Source organism: Camelus dromedarius, chromosome X, assembly GCF_036321535.1.
Source record: "Camelus dromedarius isolate mCamDro1 chromosome X, mCamDro1.pat, whole genome shotgun sequence".
Lineage (NCBI taxonomy): Eukaryota > Metazoa > Chordata > Mammalia > Artiodactyla > Camelidae > Camelus > Camelus dromedarius.
The window spans coordinates 42,976,263-42,996,853 of NC_087472.1; positions in this window are offsets into that span (position 1 = coordinate 42,976,263).

The window sequence follows — 20,591 nt, forward strand, 5'->3', positions numbered from 1 at the left end:
TATTCTTATGTGTCTTCTTGAACAGTGATATATTCTTCCCAGTTTGAGGATGGTGATCCTAGAATCTGAGAGTCAATTACTATATTAAACACACAGAAGTCTTGGGGAAGGACATGTTTTGACTCAATTGATATTTCTTCTGTTCATTTGCTTATACATATGATCATTCATTAAGCACATATTTATTGAGTGCCTGAACTGAGTCAGACATGTGCTGAAGACTTGTAGCCACAGGTACCTAGTAAGCTCAACCATCATTTGTGCATTAACAATTTATGCAGATGAGTTTCAGAAAAATATTTGTTTGGAATAATCTAGTTAGTTTTGCCAATCACGTTATTAGTTTAAGCAATGTTTACAGTGTCTGACACTTTTTTCCCTCTAGCATAAAATAATTGTGTACATGAAAAAAGAGGAGACTGGGAGTATCTGAAATTAACTTCCTGTGGGAAAGTCGTCTTCCTGGAGGAATCAACTATAAGTGCACTCATTCATAGAAAAATAGTTTTTTCCCCATCTTACAGCAAAAACTGATTGCAACTGAACAATATTAGCATTAAAGGGAGAAGGGCAGTGTAGAGGTTAAAAGAGGCAAAAACAAAGTTTGGGAAGAGGAGAAAACACCATCTCCTATCTTATACATTCCAAGATCTCTCTCATATTCAGATTTCAACTGGATCCTCTCCTGAAAACTCATCTTCTCAGTTCTAAGCTACATGAAGACATCAAATATCTGTCTTTCTTATTCACAAGTATTCTCTTTCTTAGTATGGTTTCTACTTCACATCTTTCAGGTTTTACCTCAAATGTCACCTCCTCAGCAGGTCCTTCTTTTACAATTTTTCTCAAAGATACCTTGCCCTTCCCCATCCATTACTCTTTATAAAGTCACTCTCTTTTCTTTATAACATATCACAATCTGAAATAACTTTGCTAATGTGTTTACTGTCTCTTTCTCTTGTAGCATATAAGGTCTATGAAAGTAGAAATTTGTCTGTTTTGTTCATCATTATATTTCCAGCCTATGTGATGCCTGAAAAAATGATTGTGCTTAATAAACATTTTAATAAATAAATTCTAATAAAAATAAAACAAAAATTTGGGAATTCGAATATATCTTTGCTAAAATTGTTTATAAGGAGAAGTACTGCAGGTGTTGATATCAATACCTAGACCCTAGTTCTTGAGTTTATGTAATCAATCTCTCTAAACTATTTGGACTGACAGGATAGAATTTATTATTTTGAAAACATCATCTATGCCCTTAGTTTAGTAGTGTTATTTATTTGTAGAAAAATGATTCCACTTAAATGTGCTTTCATCTTAAAAAAATTGTTTTATATAAAAATGATTCAATTGCATCAATGTTTGAAGTGAATTAAGGTAAAGGAGTCGAAATGCTTTGGGAAGCATCACTTTCTCTAGTTTTTTTCTAATGATCCTAATCACATGATTCATGTGTCAGGCTACAATACCACTAGCTAGTTAAAAAGTGTAATATTTTAATATAAATTTTTAAAAAGTCAAAAGAGTTTTAGAATGTTCACCTGACCACTATCCATTTTCACCAACTCAAGTCTTGAATTCTGGTGGCTTATAACTTTTAAAGAATGTTAAAGTAACTGTGGTAACTTTATCATATAAAAGAGCTATAAAATTCTAATAGGACATTAATAATGGGGAATAATCTTTTTATCTCAATCAATTAGATCCATTCTGTGATAAAATTGAGTGTAATGCAGGTGAAGGATAGCAATGTATTTCCATTAAATATGTAAAGCTTTTACACTTTCAGTAACTTTTAATCCACTAACATGATATAGTATTCATTTACTTAAAATGTGAATGGAAAAGTACTTAAGACATTTAGCCAAATGGAAATAAAGAAGTTAGGCTTTCTTTTTAGCTTATAGATTTATATGAGTCTATGAGACATTTTTACTCAAGTAGAAAATTTCAGGTACTTAAAAATGATCAAATGCCATATTGAATCAAATGAGGCAGCAAATCTATCCATATGCAAAGAGTTTTCATGGGGAAGGGGAAGGAGTGTGTCATACTGGAAGGAATGTGTGTATGTGGGCATCTTTTTATTTGTTTGGTTCAGTTTTCTCCAGACTAATATTAAAAATTTTGATCATTTAACTCACGCATTTGATAAGAAAAAAGGCTTCTGTGCTCATGCAAATTGAATGATGTTAAGGATATCAGAAAGAAGATGATTTGAAAGAGCCATTTTGTATCTTATAAAGATGCAAGTACAATATTCATATAATATATGTCCCCAAATGGTCCCACTACTTTGCTTTCATTTGGCACAAATAACAAATATTTGTGAGGAGTGTAGAAAAGGTAACCCTTATACACTGTCAGTAAGGATATAAACTGGTGCAGGCACTGTGGAAAACAGTATGAAGGTTTCTCCAAAAACTAAAAATAGAACTATCATATGACTCAGTAATTCCATGGCCTGGGTATATATCTGAAAAAAAAAAAAAACAACAGTAATTCAAAAGGATACTTGCACCCCAATATTCATATCAGCATTATTTACAATTGCCAAGATATGGAAGCAACCTACGTGTTCATTAACAGATGAATGAATAAAGAAGGTATCATGGAATACTATTCAGCCAAAAATAGGATATCACTCAGTATTCTAGTGGAATGGAATACTACTCAGCCATAAAAAGTATGACATTTTGCCATTTGCAGCAACCTGGATGGACTTGGAGGGCATTATGCTTAGTGTAATAAATCAGACAGAGAAAGACAAATAGTGTATATTATCACTTATATGTGGAATCTAATAAATAAAATGAACTAGTGAATATAACAGCAAAGAGGCAGACTCAAAGATATAGAGAACAAACTTGTTGTTACAGTGGGGAGAGGGAAGGAGGGAGGAGTAAGCTTGGGGTATGGGGCTAAGAGATACAAACTACTATGTATAAAATAGATAAGCAGTGAGCATATACTGTAGAGCACAGGGAATTATAGCCATTATAAACTTCTAATATATAATAAATATATAATGCATATAATATATATTTGTAATATATAAACTTTTAATGGAGTTTAACATGTAAAAATACTGAATCAGTGTGCTGTACACCTGAAAGTAGTACAATATTGTAAATCAATTATTCTTCACCTTTAAAAAAAGTAACTCTTACTGCTACATTCCTTTTATGCACTGTGCAGGAGTGCCCTTAGAACACAGAGTTCACACTTGATTTCATATAGGACTACTACCTCAAGATACATCAAAACTGCAAAATGGGAATTGCAGAGCAATTACCCTCCAGAGCTATGACCAATCTATCATCTGAGGTGTTTGATATTTGAACCCCATTCTCTTATTCCTTGATATTCTTTATTTAATTTTGATCTGACTAGCAATTAAAACTTGAATGTACTTGACTTTGTGAAAAGATCACATTTAATAGGTATTCTCTTACTTAAGCTCTTTTTTTCATATTTTGGTGATTCCTCAATTGTCCTTCTAAGCTCAGTTGTGATATAAATTTCTAGTATTAGTTTATGTTTAGTTCTTTTGTTTGTGTCATCTGACTCCCTGAAAACCAGCCCTCATGGACTCTCTTTTCTGTTGATACTTAATAATTAAAAATATTACTTGAGTAATTTTTTATCATTAAAAATACATGTCAATGTGAGTACCATTTTAGTCAATCTGTTTTCCACCATGCCAAAGTGCCTCTAGTTTAGTATGCACCACTGTAATCAAGTTATAATTAACTAATGCATATATGCTGCTTAAAGTAGGTATTCTGAATAGATATTTATAGTACCAACTAAAATATTTAATATTATTCAAAATAAATATGAATATGGTCACTTAAAGATTTCTTTATTTCATGAATTTTAACTTCTTAAAATGAGATTACAATATCTACTTACAGTTTATTCAAGCATTCATTTTATTTGGTCACTATTCTTACTTTTAATTTAAATAAAATATCTAATATTAATAGAACTTGAACAACTCATAGAGCAGTTAAAATTGATTTTGGATATACTAAAACTATTCTGAAAGCAAGGTCTTCACAGTCATTTATTTACACTATTTTCTGGAATTGCTTTGACAAAAAAGATACATGTATTTTAAGTGGCAATGAAAAATAATATAATTTAATAGATGACACTGTCCAAAGTACACATTGTTGAAAATAATAAGTGCTTCTAACATTCTAGAAATGTGATCTTCCAGAATTTGCTCCGGAATTGTAGTTTGTCCTTTAATTTTGGAAAAATTTGCTTTTAATTTCATGGTCACTTACTCAAAGAAGGTGGCAACAAATTGCAACCTATGTTAACACAGTGAAAGTTGTATTGCTACAGGGCACTATTCACCTTTTGTTCTGATGTGTCCATCACAAAACATTCCACTTTTATGTTCTTTGCTTTTAGACCAGTTTCTCACTGTGAGCTTAAAGGCATCCATTAAACTCAAGCAGAATAAGAGGTTTAAAAAAAAAAAAGCAGTTCACTTTTTGCCTCCAAGCTGCTATGGTGAAACACTATCTGATCAAACACCTCCATTGCCCATGACAAAAAAGCCACATGTAGGGAAGAAAAAACCCAAGAGTGTGTACATATGTAAATGTAGATACAAGTGAATAAAGACAAGACAAACTGATGATATCATAAATTAGTCTTTGGGGCTTTATAATAAAAGACACAAATAAGAGAGAAGGAGAGAAATAGAATATGATTATAGTTAGAACATGCTGAGTTGTAGACATTTCTTTGAGAAGATACTTAAATATATATGTTATCTTTCCTATATTTGGGTTCTTCGGGTTTTTCGGATCACCAAGGCAGAAAACACATGATTATTAACATTACAATGATTCTTGGTGGTCAGGAACCTCCTTTGCCTTGGCCTCATATTTCCATGTAGAAGCATTTTGGTTAGAATAATCTATTGGTCTCTGTCCCCACTATTCACTCACTTAGAGGGCAAAGGAATGATTTACCTGATTACTTAGTTTGGACAAAGGAACTGAGCTCAGTCCCTTTCCCTCTCTTTCTTATGTGCCTGATTGCAGATAAGGTACAATCTGGTGCAGTCTTTATAGTGTTACGGAAACGATAGGCCAGTCAGGAAACAAGCACCACTCGGAGGGTTGGAGTACTCAGATGTATTACGCCGGCGGGCTCAGAGGGGCTTCTGCTCCGAAGCTCTGAGCACCTCCAAGACGTGCGCATCAGGTTTTATAGGGTAAAGTACAAGCTTGGGGTATTCGGCCAATAGGCATGGAACAGCTTTAGCAGCGTTATCATCACAAAAGTGGAGGCAGGGAGGCAGCAAACCAGCATTCCAAAGCCAGATATGTATCTTTGAAAATCCAGCTGGCTAGCAAAAAAACATGAACAGCAAACCAACACTAATTAACCTAGATTTACAAGTTAGTCTAGCAGAACTCAGATCAGTATTCCAATACTTAGACTTGTGAGTTATCTTGTTAGCCCAGCCCAGCCTCTGCTTCACATTCCTAGACCTGTGAGTTATCTTGTTAGACCAGCACGGTTTTTCCTTCACAATAGTACAGTAAGCTCAGTAGGGTAGACTTTGTCCTAAAGTTCAGCATTTCCTGTTCCTGATTCTGTTAGGGTGAGAGTAGAGGGGAGAATATTACAAAGCCAATTTGGCTGTAAATCCAAAACTGCATTCTCCTATTTACTCGGTAGCAACGTTATTATTTTCATCTCTGTCTGTCTGACTCCTGTATCTTTCAAATGGTATTGAAATTTGGTGGGAAAGAGAAGAAATACTTATTTTGTTGTTGAAGTTTTATTATTTGCCTGTAAAGAAGGTGTCTTGGTTGAACTTTGTCATTGTACCATGAGATATTTTTTATCTTATTTTTTATTGAAGTGTTGAAGAAATACTTATTAATATTTAATATCTCTATAAAGCCTAGCATTAATTGGGTAGTTACTATGTTTCACATATTGCACTCAGTGGTTTACAGAAAGTCTCTCATTTAAACTTCAAGATACATTGCTTAGGTAAGGTATAATTTTCCTTGTTTTACAGATCAGAAACTTGAGACTCAAAGAGATTAAATAATATACCTAAAGTTGCATGGCTAGAAAATGATGGCGCCAGGCAGGACTGACTCCAAAGCCCCCACTCTTATTTACCACAGTGTAGATGTCAGGAGATGTGTAAAACTAGTAATATTTTTGGAGAGAGAAGAAGATGAAAGGTGCATTATTCTATTTAATATTTTATATCCAATAAACTTTTTCTCTCTCAAGGTCAAATTAAACTAGCTCTGTGGTTTCCTAATAAGAAAAGGAGGGGGCCTTCCTTCAATCCCCTGTATCCTCTCATTATAGTCTCTTGTCTTCCTCTATCTGACAGGAGTGATACTTAGAGTAGCCTGTAGGGATTGTTTCAAAGAATGAAAGCAGTACTTAAAGGCAGCAATGGTCATTGCAGGTGCAAGTGATGCGATGGGAAGAACTGAACTGGGGGGTGAATTTCTCATCCTCTATGCATGAAAGGCTATCGAGAATTTAAAGGGCAGCCTGTCCTTTCATTGCAAAAGCAGGAAAAAGAGCTGACATTAGGTGAAATTATTTATCAAATCACAAACAAGAGTGCCAGACTGAAAAAAAATGTTTTGCATGGAATTCTTAAATTGAAGTGCCATCCCAGTTCTCCTACATAAAATATGCGTATAGAAGCAGTACTGTGATCCTTCCTGACAAATCAAATGAACTACATGATAGTCTTCATATCTTTACAAGAAGCAAGACCTAGTCATTAGCTTGCTGCTATTGTACTAGCCAGACAATTTATTGTCAAGCACTTGTCAGTAGGAAAAAAATTTACATTTTCTGGGCACTCACAATGGCACTGACATTTACTCAGAGTAAATCTAACATGGATTGGCTCAGTACAGCTCAGGATGACAGACATGACATTTACGGCTGCCATACTTTAACCAATATTGTGATGATAAGGTCTTGGATGTCCCATGGAATTGTTGAAATATAATATCAAACCTAATGGATGGTCTATTTACCTCTTTGCTAAGTTCTAAGAAGAAATAAATTAAGGGCCTGTCTGTTGGTGTACTGTGGGAGAGAAAAGTAAGTAAGTGACTAGAAATATATTTTCTTCCAATTTCCCCAGATATTTCTACTCATTGGTTAGTTTATATTTCCTTTCAAAGCTGTAAATTTGTTAGTCTGAAGCAAGTAATTTCTCACTTCAATAGATTCTTCAAACATTTACTGTTTCACAATTAGTAACAAAAGGAAAAAATTAAATATGCCTATATAAGAATAAATTTCTCTTTCTTTTATTGTAGCTTTTTCACTTTCTCTCCCCTTAAAAACACACATTTCCATAGTATGATATGTATTTTAAGTAAACATGCCTATATGCAAAATTAAATACGTTTTGCAGTATTTCCTTTATAGACATTTCATAAAATTCCATTGATAATACCATTCCCTTCTTTTCAAAAATATATATATATTTCATTTCTTAAAAACCAAGCTCTTTTACTGAAAGCATCACACACTTAACTTGTAGTGTGGGTGATATATTAGATAATATTTTAACCATAATCGTAGTCAATGGGTAAGAGTAAATAAAACTCTGATTCTTTCCTTCCTACTTAAACAGCATTAAAAGTCATGAAATTATTCTATACCCTGGATAAAGAAAGTTTTTTTTCATTTTTCTCACAGCTGGGTTCATAGCATGTTTCTTGGCTCTCAGTTACTTCTGACAATTCCCTTTCTCATTGTCATTGATGATGTATATTTACCTTTGCATCTCCCCTCTTACTCAAAATGAAATTCATACAAGTGCCTTTCTTCCAAAGTACTTTGAAGCTGTAGACTTGTCTCCATGAGATCAGCAGACTAACCCATTTTGCCAGTGATTTTGAACATGTTAACTGAATACGACTGATTCTCTGTCCAGATCCATTAAGTTAACAGCAGTTCTTAAAATACTTTCTTGAATATTTAAGGCTGATGACATATCTACACAAGTCAGAGAACCAATAATGAATTCTTCCCATAGGTGTGTCACTGTAGTAGGTACAATGAGGAGGAAAGAGACTGTTCTTGATTATTAAGGAGATTCTTTGGCTGGGCGAAATTTATTTTGTAGTTTTTGGATGTTCGTTTCCATTTCCGGTTATAACTGTAGCTTTAAAATACAAGGGTTAGCTAAGATGTTCTGAAAAAAAAAAATGGGGGTCACCTTTATTAACATGTTTATCTTGGAATAACTAAAGAGAGACTCTCTATGTATTGTCAGGGTTGTTCCTCTAATCTTTTATCCTATAGACAGGATTATTTAGCTTTACCTTTTTCTGCAGTAATCTTATAAAGAGCACAGAAAAAAATAAACTGGAAGGATTTATATCAGTTGATTTAACCTCATCATTCTTTCAGTACATCCAGGCTTTATCCTCCCCAACAGACAGGAGTCCAATTGTGACTCAGCTTTATCTCTAAAGGCTGCCTTGTAAAAGTAATACTTTTTTCTATCATTTACTTGACCTTCCTTTTCCTAATTCTCAAATCATTGCATTTTTTAGTTAATAGCAGAATCAAATCATTCATACATGTGATTCGCTAATAATAGAACAAAACATACCAGCAAGCACATATTAGTATGCTGTGACATCTAAACAGATGGTGCCTGGAAAGCAAACACCTGCAAGCCATCTGAACCACCGTGACTCCAGTGAATGAACAGAAAACTAAGAATAACCTGAGCCAAACTATCTGCACCTCAAACTGGCTGGCTGAAGCTGACAGACTGAAGATAGTAAATATATTTCTCCTTACACGCCAACTCTGATCACCTGGTTGTGGCTGCCTGGTGTGCTGTGCAGACAAGAAATGTGAAACCATATCAATTCTCACCAGGAAAGAATATCATGACTGAGTTGATGGGGACTATGGCCCTGAGTGTGAAGCATTAGGAAACTTGCAAAATAGTTGCTATTTCTGAGCCAGGCAGAAGTTACAGATAAAGAAGTTGCATTATATAAGAAAAGTCAGAGTCATGACTTCTGATAGTGTGTGTCTGTGTGTGCGGACGTTCCACCATCTTGAAGTTTAGGCAAATGTATTATTTTTTATTTTTCATTGATTCTGTTTGATCATTAGAAATAATCATGCATTTGAATCTTTATGAGTTCTGTATATGTACATGCACACAAATATGTGTTTAATGGCAATAGAAAATTAACCACAAAAATGTTCAGTTTATGTTCTTAAAACCTATGAAGGAATGAGGCAACTGTCATGTAACAGTATGTTATTAACTCTAAGCATTTTATTCTTTAACCAGGCAGCTACATCTAGTAACTAGGATCCTTCTTCTCCCCCCGGCCCAGCCCCACGTCATAGCCAAAAAAGAAACCCATAGATTGGGAGGAGGTAAGAGAAATAGAGACACAGGAGGATAAGATGGGAGGAAAAGGCGCTCACACAGGCATCTCTTGTCTGTGTGGCTCGCTGTTGTCTATGGCAGCGTACCCCTAATAAACTCTATTTTCATTCTTAAAAAAAAAAAAAAAAAGATCAGAGGAAAAAAAGGCGGCGACTCTAGGAAGAAGAGGAAGAGTTAAAGAACATAAGAAATGTGTGGGAGAACTTTTGAAGACCCAGTGAGTTTTTAAATGGAATCACCTTCCCAAGAGCAAGGAAAAGAGGTTTAATCCCTCACAGAAAGCAAGGGAGAGATGTAGAAACTTCTAAATAATGGTTGCAAACACAAGGCAAAGTTGCTTATAACCTCCTGCTTTGATTATATACGGTTACAAAATTGATGTTCTTTCTACATGTCCCAGAGTTATGAGAAACTTTTTTTTTTTGACATTTTATCCTGAAGTGAGGCTGTGCCCTCAAGGTAACTGCGTGAGATGTTTACAGCAACCTAAAGACTGTAAGACATCACATCGAGTATCATTACTACTTGATCTGAAATCATCGCTTCATGTTCCACTTTAGCCAGACTTTACTTGGGTCATTCAGATTCTTCCTTTCTCTTTCTGTAATAGTAGAATAGAGCTTGAACCTTGGTCAGACAATTTCATCTGTGATCAAGAATTTGTTTTTTTCTGTATCTTAACTTTTTTCCTGGTGGAATTGTTCTCATGGATGATACTTTTGAGATCTCTTTATCTTTGCTCTTTTGAAGTTTCACTTTGATGTATGAAGAATGTGAATTTGTTTGTACTTATCTTGCTTGATATATATTTGGCTCACTGTTGTGGATTCATGTCATTAATATCAGACAATTCTCAGTCATTGACTCTAAATATTTCCTCAATGTTTTCTATTCTCTCTTTCAGGAACCCTGATTAAATGTGTGTCTGTATTAGACATTCTCATTCCATCTTCTAAGCCTCTTAGCCACTCTTTCACATTTTCCATGTCCTTGAGTTTATCTCTGCTACATTCTGGATATTTTCTTCTGATCAATCCACCGCTTCCCACATTTCCTCTCTGGTTGTTTTTTAATCTACTTTAAAGCCATCATTATGGTATTCATTGACATTAATAATGATACACATTATTTTCCTAATATTTTATTTAGGTCTTTTCTAAGTCTTCCTGCTGGAACACTATTTAAAGTATCTTGTTCCTGCATCATTTTCCAAAATTTAATACCCTTCAACATTCCATACATTAAAAATATTTCATATCTCACCTGAAACAACCATTGTAAATCAACTACACTTCAATAAAAAATATGAATTTTTTCTTTTAATAAATAAGAAGAATTAATTAAAAATAATAAAACAGCTAACTTAAAAATACTGGTATCCAATAATACCATTATCTGAAGTACTTAGGAACCTAAATCTATTATTTATTTGTTGTTTTTATGATTATTGCCCTTACTACCATGTTTCCTTGTATGTTTGGTGTTTTGTGTGTGTGTGTGTGTGTGTGTGGCGTATTTGCTTGAATTTAGTCATCAGAATCCTGAAGACCATGACAGCAGAGGGATTTACTCTCTAGACAGACTTACTTTTGACATGCACCATGGTGTGCTACGAGTCTTAAAGTACTGTAATTGAATTTCCAGGACTGAGGATTCCTGATCGTGGGGGTCGTTTAAGTTCAAACTCCACACCCACATGAAATGAGACCTATTCTTCAAATTCTCAATGAGACAATTTTCCCCACCCAGAGCAAGTGGAAAGCCAGAGAAGTCTCCTCATCACTTCCCTTCAGTGCACCCCACCCCTTTTCAATGAGTGATCAACTTTTGCACATTAGGCAGTTTGATCTTCTGTATTCCAATTTCTTCTGCCGCTGTGACTAGCACATCCCTTTTCTCCAGCATTTTATATTTCCTATACTCACTTTACACCAAAGAAGGTTGTAACATAGGAATCAAATTCTGTTATTTGTTGTTTTTCTGGCTTTTACTTGTACTGCAATGCCTGAGTGCTTTGCAGTAGCAGAAATCTTTTCACACAGCTGACCTATTATAATACCGCTTTGGCTTTTAATTATCAATTGGTAATAGAATAAAAACAGAACTGAGTTGAGAACCAGGAAACTCAAGTGCTTATATCTGTTCAGCATCTAAAATTGTGCAACCTTGAGGATTGATTGTCCAAATTCTTGTTTTCTATGTCTATAAAATGAGTCATTTTTTAAGTTTTTTTTTAATTTAGCAACAAAACTTTTCCCCCAAATAAAATCTTATATGCAACATATGTATTATAAAGAACAAGCAGAGTTGCTCTGATTAAAGTAAGAATAAAGGGGTCTTGACCCCATACTTTTAGTCTCCTCCTTCTCAATCACTCTTCTATTAAGGTGGTCCCAAATGTACCTCTGCAGAACGTTATGACTATGAAGTACATTTGGAAAATGGCTATAATAAGTGATCTCTTAAAGCCTTTCTAATTTTGAGAATATATGAGTGTAAGTGATAGCTTTCCATTCCCTTTCCTGAACAAGTTTGTCCTAAAGCCATTAACTGAGTTAATCAAGGAGAGAATCCACAGTATTGTTTGTTTATTTGAAAGCTGCTAAGAGAGTAGGTCTGAAAAGTTCTCATCACAAGAAAAAAATCATAACTATTTGTGGTGATGGATGTTAACTAACTTATTATGGTAATAATGTTGCAGTATATACATATGTCAAATCATTATGTCATATACATAACACCAATACAATGTTACATGTCAATTATATCTCAATAAAAATATGAGGCAAATATCAAATCAACATATTGTACTCCCTGAACTTATACAATGTTATATGTCAATTATGTCTCAATAAAAATATATTTTAAAAAAGAATATTATGAACAGTTTTATGCCAATAAATTTGAAAATGTAAATAAATGGGAAAATATCCTATAATTAAATAAATAAATAAAACCAGGGTAAGGGTAGGCAAGGGGTGAATAACCAGAGGATAGAGGGTTTCTAGGGCATTGAAAATACCCTGTATGATACCATAATGGTGGATACAAGTCATTGTTAACTTGTCCGAACCCATAGAATGTACCACGTCAAGAATGAAGCATAATGTAAACTGTGAGCTTTGGGTGATGGTGTGTGTCAATGTAGGTTAGCCAATCGTAACAAATGTACCACTCTGGTGGGGGAGGTTGATAATGGAGCAGGGGATTTATGGGAAATCTCTGTATTTTCCCCTCAATTTTGCTCTGAACCTTAAATGTCTCTAAAGAACATAAAACACACACATGCACACAAACAGTGTTGTATTGGCATAGGCATATAGACCTATAAAGTGAAATAAACCCTCACATATATCATCACCAAAAGATTTCTGACAAGAGTGCTTCAAAAAATTAAATACAGAGTAACAGTTTCATCCAGAAATTCCACTTCTGTGTATGTGCCCAAAAGAGTTGAAAGCAAGAACTGGCAAAGATATCTTTAAACCAATGTTCATAGCAGCATTATTCACAAAAGCCAAAACAATTCAAATGTCCATCACAGAATAAATAAATATGTGGTTTATACATGAAATGGAATATTATTCAGACTTGAAAAATGAAGGAAATTCTGACATATTCCACAATATGGATGATCTTTGAATACGTTATATCCTACATGAAGTAATTCAGGCACAAAAGGACAAATATTGCACAAATTCATTTATATGAAGTACCTAAAGTAGTCAAATCTGTAGAGGCAAATAGTACAATGGAGGTAGCCAGCAACTAGGGGTAAGAAGAAACAGGAGTTATTGCTCAATGGATACAGAATTTCAGTTTGGGAAAATGAAAACGTTTTGGAGATGGATGGTGGTGATAGTTGCATAACAATGTGAATGTACTCACTGCCACAAACTGTACAACTTAAAAGATTAAAATGTAAATTTTATGTTATGCATATTTTACTACAGTAAAAGTGAAATGATACCAGAATAGCTTGATCTATATTTCAGATCATTGATTAGATTTTTGTGTGCACATTTATTTAGTTATCTTCTCAGAGTTTCCCAGTTTTCCTACAAGCAAACTGGAACTGCAAGAAAAACAGTGCCAAAAATCAGTAGCTGAAGTTAAATCTTGATTATTAATTTCTACCACACTTTAATTCTATCTCTAGGCTTTAAAAGTTGAGGCAAGTTATAATGAGATGAATCAGATAGGAAAAAAATATTTTCTGTCCTAATTGGATGAAAAATGTGCAGATCTGAGGATATCATGGTTTCTTGTTGCTCAGACATACATAAATTCTTTAAACTCTTTCACTTGAAGATAAACTGTATGGAGTAGAAAATCACTTGCCATAGAAAGTGAAGGTTTTTCCCTTACGGAAAGGAAAAAAATGGCAGAAGGAAAAGAAGTACTCCTAATTAGGCTTGTTATGACTTCCATGCATTTTATTGTGAAGTGAGTTCCTCTTAAAATTTAGGAAAGATTGTGTTACTGAACTCAGGCTTGGCTGCTCACTGATCAAAGCCAATAATTCGAGAGGCAAGTGTCAGTAGAAAAGAAAGCTGCTTTAATTAGAAAAGCTAGCAATCTGGTGAAATGGTGGACTCACGTCTAGAGACTATCTCTGAAGATTCTGCTCAACCATGACAGTTTTTAAAGGAAGAAAATGGGGAGAAGAATCTGAGTGCATCGTCAAGGCGGGCGGTTGGGTTCTACATCACTCTCCATTGCATACAGACTGGCTGACTCTCTTCAGATGTTATCTTGTCCCTGTGATCTTCCTGCAGGGTTGCTAAGGGGGCTTTTGGGGGTAGAGAGCTAATCACTCTTTAATTACTTAATTCTTCATTCTTCTTTTTATCTAAGAAAAGTATTGTCAGGTTAAACAAAGCATGGTGTGCATTCAGGAGAGCGTAAGTCAGGAGTTTGTTTCAATTGCTTAGTGATCTTATTCCTGTAATTAGGTTCTTTTAAGGTTAGAGGGGGAAAGAAATGGGTGAACAGGAAAGGGGCAAAAGAGCTGCTTTCAAATCCCTGCCCGCATCAAACATCATTCCATTTCTATGGGATTCTAAGTGAAGACCCATTTTCTGTAACATCTTCATGCTGACATAGGGCACCTTATTTTCAGAGTGGAAGATGTTGACATGGGCTGTAGCATCTCTTGGCTAACAATTTTAGTTGCCCACTTACATATACAGGCAGAGCAAGCTACAATTATTTTGATGCCCACAAAGATATAGATTATGATGAGCAATAGTGTTAATGCCATTCTCTTGAGGCCAGTTCTTGGAATGGTGCTAGCCATGGTTCCAGTACTGCTCAAGATGGAGCAGCTTATGTCATGGCTGCAGTCTGGTCATCAGGCAGTTAGCTTTGTCCTCTGGTGGCAGTTACAGTATCTGTAAAACAACTCAGGGGTGTGCATCACACACTGAGTCTGTGACTCTGTTGTCCTAATCATTAACTATTTTGTTTTGTACTTGGGGTGGAGGGGTGGGCTACAGAGTTCTGCTTTGTTCCAATTGCAATGGTTTTTATCCAGGAAATTTCTCTAAAGTACTGAATTTCCTGAAGCAGATACCTGAGATTGTTTAAATTTAATGAAATTTTCAGATAATGTGAGGATTCAATTTATAAAACAAAACCAGATTTAGATTAAAAAGATAAATATTTAAAAATAGTGAATGATAAAGGAACCTAATTGAAATGAGTTGCTCTAAATTGTAACAATCTAAATATTTATGCAAACATTAGTGACATTTGTTAAAGTTACTTTTTCATATGTGCTAAAATCTTAAAAATAATTAGTCATTATCTTTGAATTGCATAATGTATTTTCCATATTTCTAGAGTGATCATGCCTTACTTTGAGAATCTGCAACACAAAGACAGAACCTAAGACAAACAAGCAGAATAACTGCTACAATGCTTTGTTTAAAGGCTCTGAGCCTAGAATAGGAAAAGATGTTAGCATTTTCCTGTGTAATTTAATTTTGATATTGATTTATTTCTCGTGAGCTACCAGCACAACCACCCACCTAGTTGCCTTAGGTTATATTATCTAATTATGCTCTTTGTTTTAATATTTAGCATATTGTATGTACAAGATTGGTTACAAATTACATAATGGAACACTTACAGTGACATAAACTTCATTACATAGTTCCCCAAACCCAAAGGCAAGAACTCTAGTCACAGGCTTGCAAAAGTATAAGAGCATATGTCTTTTGTTGCTGTATTTTACAGGTTCATAAAATATTTTACTCCAAAAATAAAGCAATGCTTGCATTGAAATTCAGCTAAATGTTCACAGAAAATAATGAGAAGAGCATTTCATGGGTCTTCTGTGTTCAGCAGCTCTACATTAACTCTAACTTGGTTTTCATATCAATACTATAAAATTCTGTACATAATGTGTATTTGACAATTAGGAAAACACCATAGTAAGTTTATTTAAAAATCAGAAAGGCAGACACTGTTGTTTAAGCTGTCAAGTAAATGCATTGTATTGTGTTTTGATGTAGACACATTATCAAGGTGTTATGTTTACAGTTCATATATATTCCCACTTTGATTATTGTTGAACAGATCTGATCAGATAACAGGCTGACACATTTGCATACAACTTTATTTATCATAGAACTAAAACTGTAGCAATGAATTTCAGATAACTTGCCTAACAACTGATTTATTAATGACCTTTTCTCCATAATGGCTCTTAAAATGTTGTCCCACTTTTGGGGCAGCAACTACTTTTGGAGTTGATTTAACTATTTTCTATACCAAATAAATAATGTTATAAGAAGTTATATTTCAACATATTTTTTTTTCAGGCAAAAACACACTATTTTATTCGGCACAGAAATTTCTAGTCAATTCCTATAATATGTAACAACTTTGAGCTGTTTGCCATGTAGTGCTCTTAGGTTTTGCCTTAAAGGATATTTTGTATTTCAGTGAAATTGGAATGCAAGGTAAGTGTTTGAAAGCAAACGATGAGAAGTCAAGCAAATTTTCATTTTGAGGTTTTTTCTTTCTTTTTTCAATCCAAGGATTTGACATCCTCTATGAACTTCCAATGTCAATTCTCAAGTAAAAGAAAATTATCAAGTCATACCTGATTCTTGTATTAAATGACTGACTCTAAGTTGACTACTTGACTCTACCATCTTAATAAAGACTGAATCAAATCCTTTTCCACCTACAATCAAACCTACTTTTCCGCCTTTGACAAGTACAGAAGAGTTTATTAAACTGTGCTATATGCACAAAGATCATTACTTTCAAATGTTTTTTATTATTATATATATTATTTTAATTGTCCAGTTGATACATTTTTGAAAACTGTCTTGGTTTGGGATGGAACGCATAATGCATTTCCCATCAAAATTAGTGGATATTTTTCCAACTAACAACTTTTTATTCAATAGCAGGAAATTAAGGATCCAATTAAAGTTGTTAACTGAAGAGAGACACACTTTTCTGTTTCTCCTATTTCACCATCTTTGAGTATTTTTCAGTTACAAACACATCTGATCAATGTAGACATCAGCCTTTAAAATGAAGTTATAGTCTTCATGCAGAAGGGATCATGACAGCTTGGTTTTCTGCCAGCTAAAGACCTGAAAGAAATTGTCTCTGAAAACCAGTACTGTCCATTTATGACTTCCATAACTGAAATAACAAATAACAGTAATCCATCATATTACCACCCAATCAAATCTTTTTGTAATGATTTTTAGTTTTTTCATGTAAAGCAAAGTGTTCATGCTTTTCCTACCTTTTGGCCACTACAAGTGATTCCAGTAGGATCCTTATACATTGTAGTTACTTACTGGTGAAGAGCAGTTTTCACAAAGTGAGATTGATGAGTCAGAGTACATGCATCTTGCCTTCCTAGTAAATACAGCATAAAGATGGTAGAAAATCACATTCTAAGCAGTGGGTGAAACTGTAGTCATTTCCACATAGCCACACCTGTATTTGATGTATCAAACTATATAAAAAGATCTGTGAATCTCATGGATCATCGAAACATAAATGTATCTTATTTCAAATTGCAATACCCTGACTACTAGTAAGAGTGAGCATCTAATCTTAAATTATTGGACGTTTGAAATCAGCCTCAAATGGATTTCAAGTTCACCTTCTTTACCTATTTTTCTATTGGATCTTAAAATTCTTCCTCATCAATTTGTAGAAACATTTATATACTAATAAACTATTTTTTGTCTGTCAAATGAGTTTCAAATATTTTCTTCCAGTTTGTAGTTTGTGTTTTTATTTTGCCTATGGTTATTTTGTTGTCAATTTTTTAAAAATTGTGTTTTAAAATGTATTTTAAAATGTATCTTTTATAGTTTCTAGGTTTCTTGTCTTCTCCAACTACAGATTACAAAAGCATTTAAAATTTTCTTTATATATATATGTGTGCATGCATGTGTGTGTTTTGTTAAATTATTTGAAGTGGAAATGTCTTTGCTTTCTTTTCCACAGGTATGTGGTCAATTGTGAAATAATGAATTATTAAATGATTATTTTTTTTTTTTACAAATAACTTGAAATTTCTGCTTAATCACATGCTAGGTTCCCATGATACTTAGGACATTTTATGGTTTCTCCATTCCATACTACTGATCAGTTTATCTATTTGTATTATGATATCAATAGCTTTATGGGAATTTTTCATATCTGCTGGATCAAGTTCTCTCTTACTATTTTCCTTTCTCAGAATGTCCTTTGCATATTTATTCATCCATATGAACTTCAGTTACAAATAATAATTTAAAAGTTCAAAATCGTAAGCTCAGGAATCTGACAGGATTTGCATTAAATTTTAAGTTAATTTGAGAGTCTAATCTTTTTATGACATTAAATCCTTTTGTAAAATATTTATTTTGCCACTGGCACGTAATTTGATTAAAAATTAAAAGTTAATGTTTTGTTATTTGAAATTTTACTTCTACATTATTATTTGGAAGCAATCTGACATTACTTTGTATTTTTTACCTAACAATACATAACTTGGTGGTAACAAGAAGCTTTCAAATATCATTCCTCACCTTGCCCCTTATGTCTCACTGATTATTCCTTGTGTTTTTCTTGCTGAACTATGTCTTCTAATAGTTATTTCAGAGTGGATCTTTGGGGAGATATTTTCATTTTGTAGTCAGGAGTCTTGACTAGTTCTGGCCAATGAGCTGTGAGCAGCAGTGACTGAGGAAATAAAAAGCTCCTCCATGATTTTTCAAGATATCTCTTTCTTTTGTATTAAGCTAGCAAGATTAAAGCGTCCTGATTTACTGGGTCATTATCCAGAAGAAAGCTGCCCTGGAAAGTCACCTAACCTACACCAGCTTGAGTGTGTGAAAAATACATTTTTGCACGTTAATACTCTGAAGTTTGGGGATTCTTTTATTATCACAATATTAGCCCCACCTACCTTAACTATATATATATAGATTAACTTCAAGGTTTATATTAAACATTCAACTTTAGACATTGAAGAGTTATTTAGATATACAAGTATGGAGTTCAGCCTCTGGATATAAGTTGCAGTTATAAATTTGAAAAATATCTGTCTGTAGGTGTTTCTAAAAGCCTTGAGACTGATTACCAAAGGGAGTTAGTATAGAAAGAAGAGAAGAGTTCCAAGGACTGAGTTCACATACTAATGCTCTTTAGGTCTGTTTAACCTGCTGTTTAATAGATTTTTGAGATTTTTAATTTTAATGGGTAAATTTTAAAATTTCCATTTGATTCTTTTTAAAGCTAACAGTCTTTGGTTAATTGTGTTTTGTTATTTTCTTAAGCTTTCTATTTCTACTTTTATCTATCTACTAGATGGTTTTAAGTATTTGATAGCTTTCAAGTTAGAAAAATAATAAATGCCTCCTATGAGAAGCAAAATATTATAATACAAAAATGTATAAAGCCAAGGACAATCATCTTTCCAGAGAACTTCTCTTCTTCCATCCTCCTATGTCACCTGAATGATGTACTGTTTAACTTTTCTTCTTCTTCATAGATATATACTGAAATATACACACATATATTGAGGCTTTGTTTTTGTTGATAGGTTTTTACCAAAAAGAAAAAACATATAGATAGATAGATAGATCATCTATATATATTCATTAATCAGCAACTACCTTTTTTTATCTTAAACTGTATTTTCCTAATCTTCTTAAGTTTTTATTTATTTTTTAATTTTAATGTTTATTATTTTTATTGAAGTATAGCTGATTTACCATGTTGTATTAGTTTCAGGTGAACAGCAAAGTAATTCAGTTATATAAACATGTATATTATTTTTCAGATTCTTTTCCATTATATGTTATTATAAGATACTGAATATATTTCTGTGTGCTATACAGTAAGTCCTTGTTGTTTATTTTGTATATGGTAGTTTGCATCTGTTAATCCCAAACTCCTAATTTATCCCTCTGCCCTTTTAGCTTGTTCTTTGCCATTAAGACATGGACATGCAGCCATACTAATTGAGAAGAGAGAGCAAGGTTTTCACTGCAAAAAAATATCAATGGGCACCAACAGGGAACCTAGGAGTAGTCCAAAATCTGATCCCAATTTTTTAAAATAAAGCAATTACAAACAGTCTGTAGTTTCTCAGTATCTTCAGCCACTGTTAAATTTTTTTTTTAATTTTTAGCCACGCAATTCATACTATTTATTTCTTGGAAATCCTTCAGGATATATCTGAGAAACTATTTAAATTTGGGTCCTTTAGTGTAAGAGTAGCTCTTATTAGTTGGGTTAGGACTTACCTCACTTAATTTCATGTTGATAGCAGCAGGGCATTTGAGCTGATATCCATAAAATGTATTCCATGGACAACCAAAGGAAGATTCTGTTTAAAAGTCTAAGTGTGGCTGGAGATTTCAACACTGCATTAACATCACTAGACAGATCTTCCAAACAAAAAGTAAATAAGGCAACAGAGAAATTAAATACTCAATAGAAAAATTAGATTTGGTGGATATTTTCAGAGCATTACACCCCCCAAAAATAGGATATACATTCTTTTCAAGTGCACATGGAACATTTTCCAGGATCGATCATGTACTTGGGCACAAAAGAAACCTCAGCAATTTTAAGAAGATAGAAATTATCTCAAGCA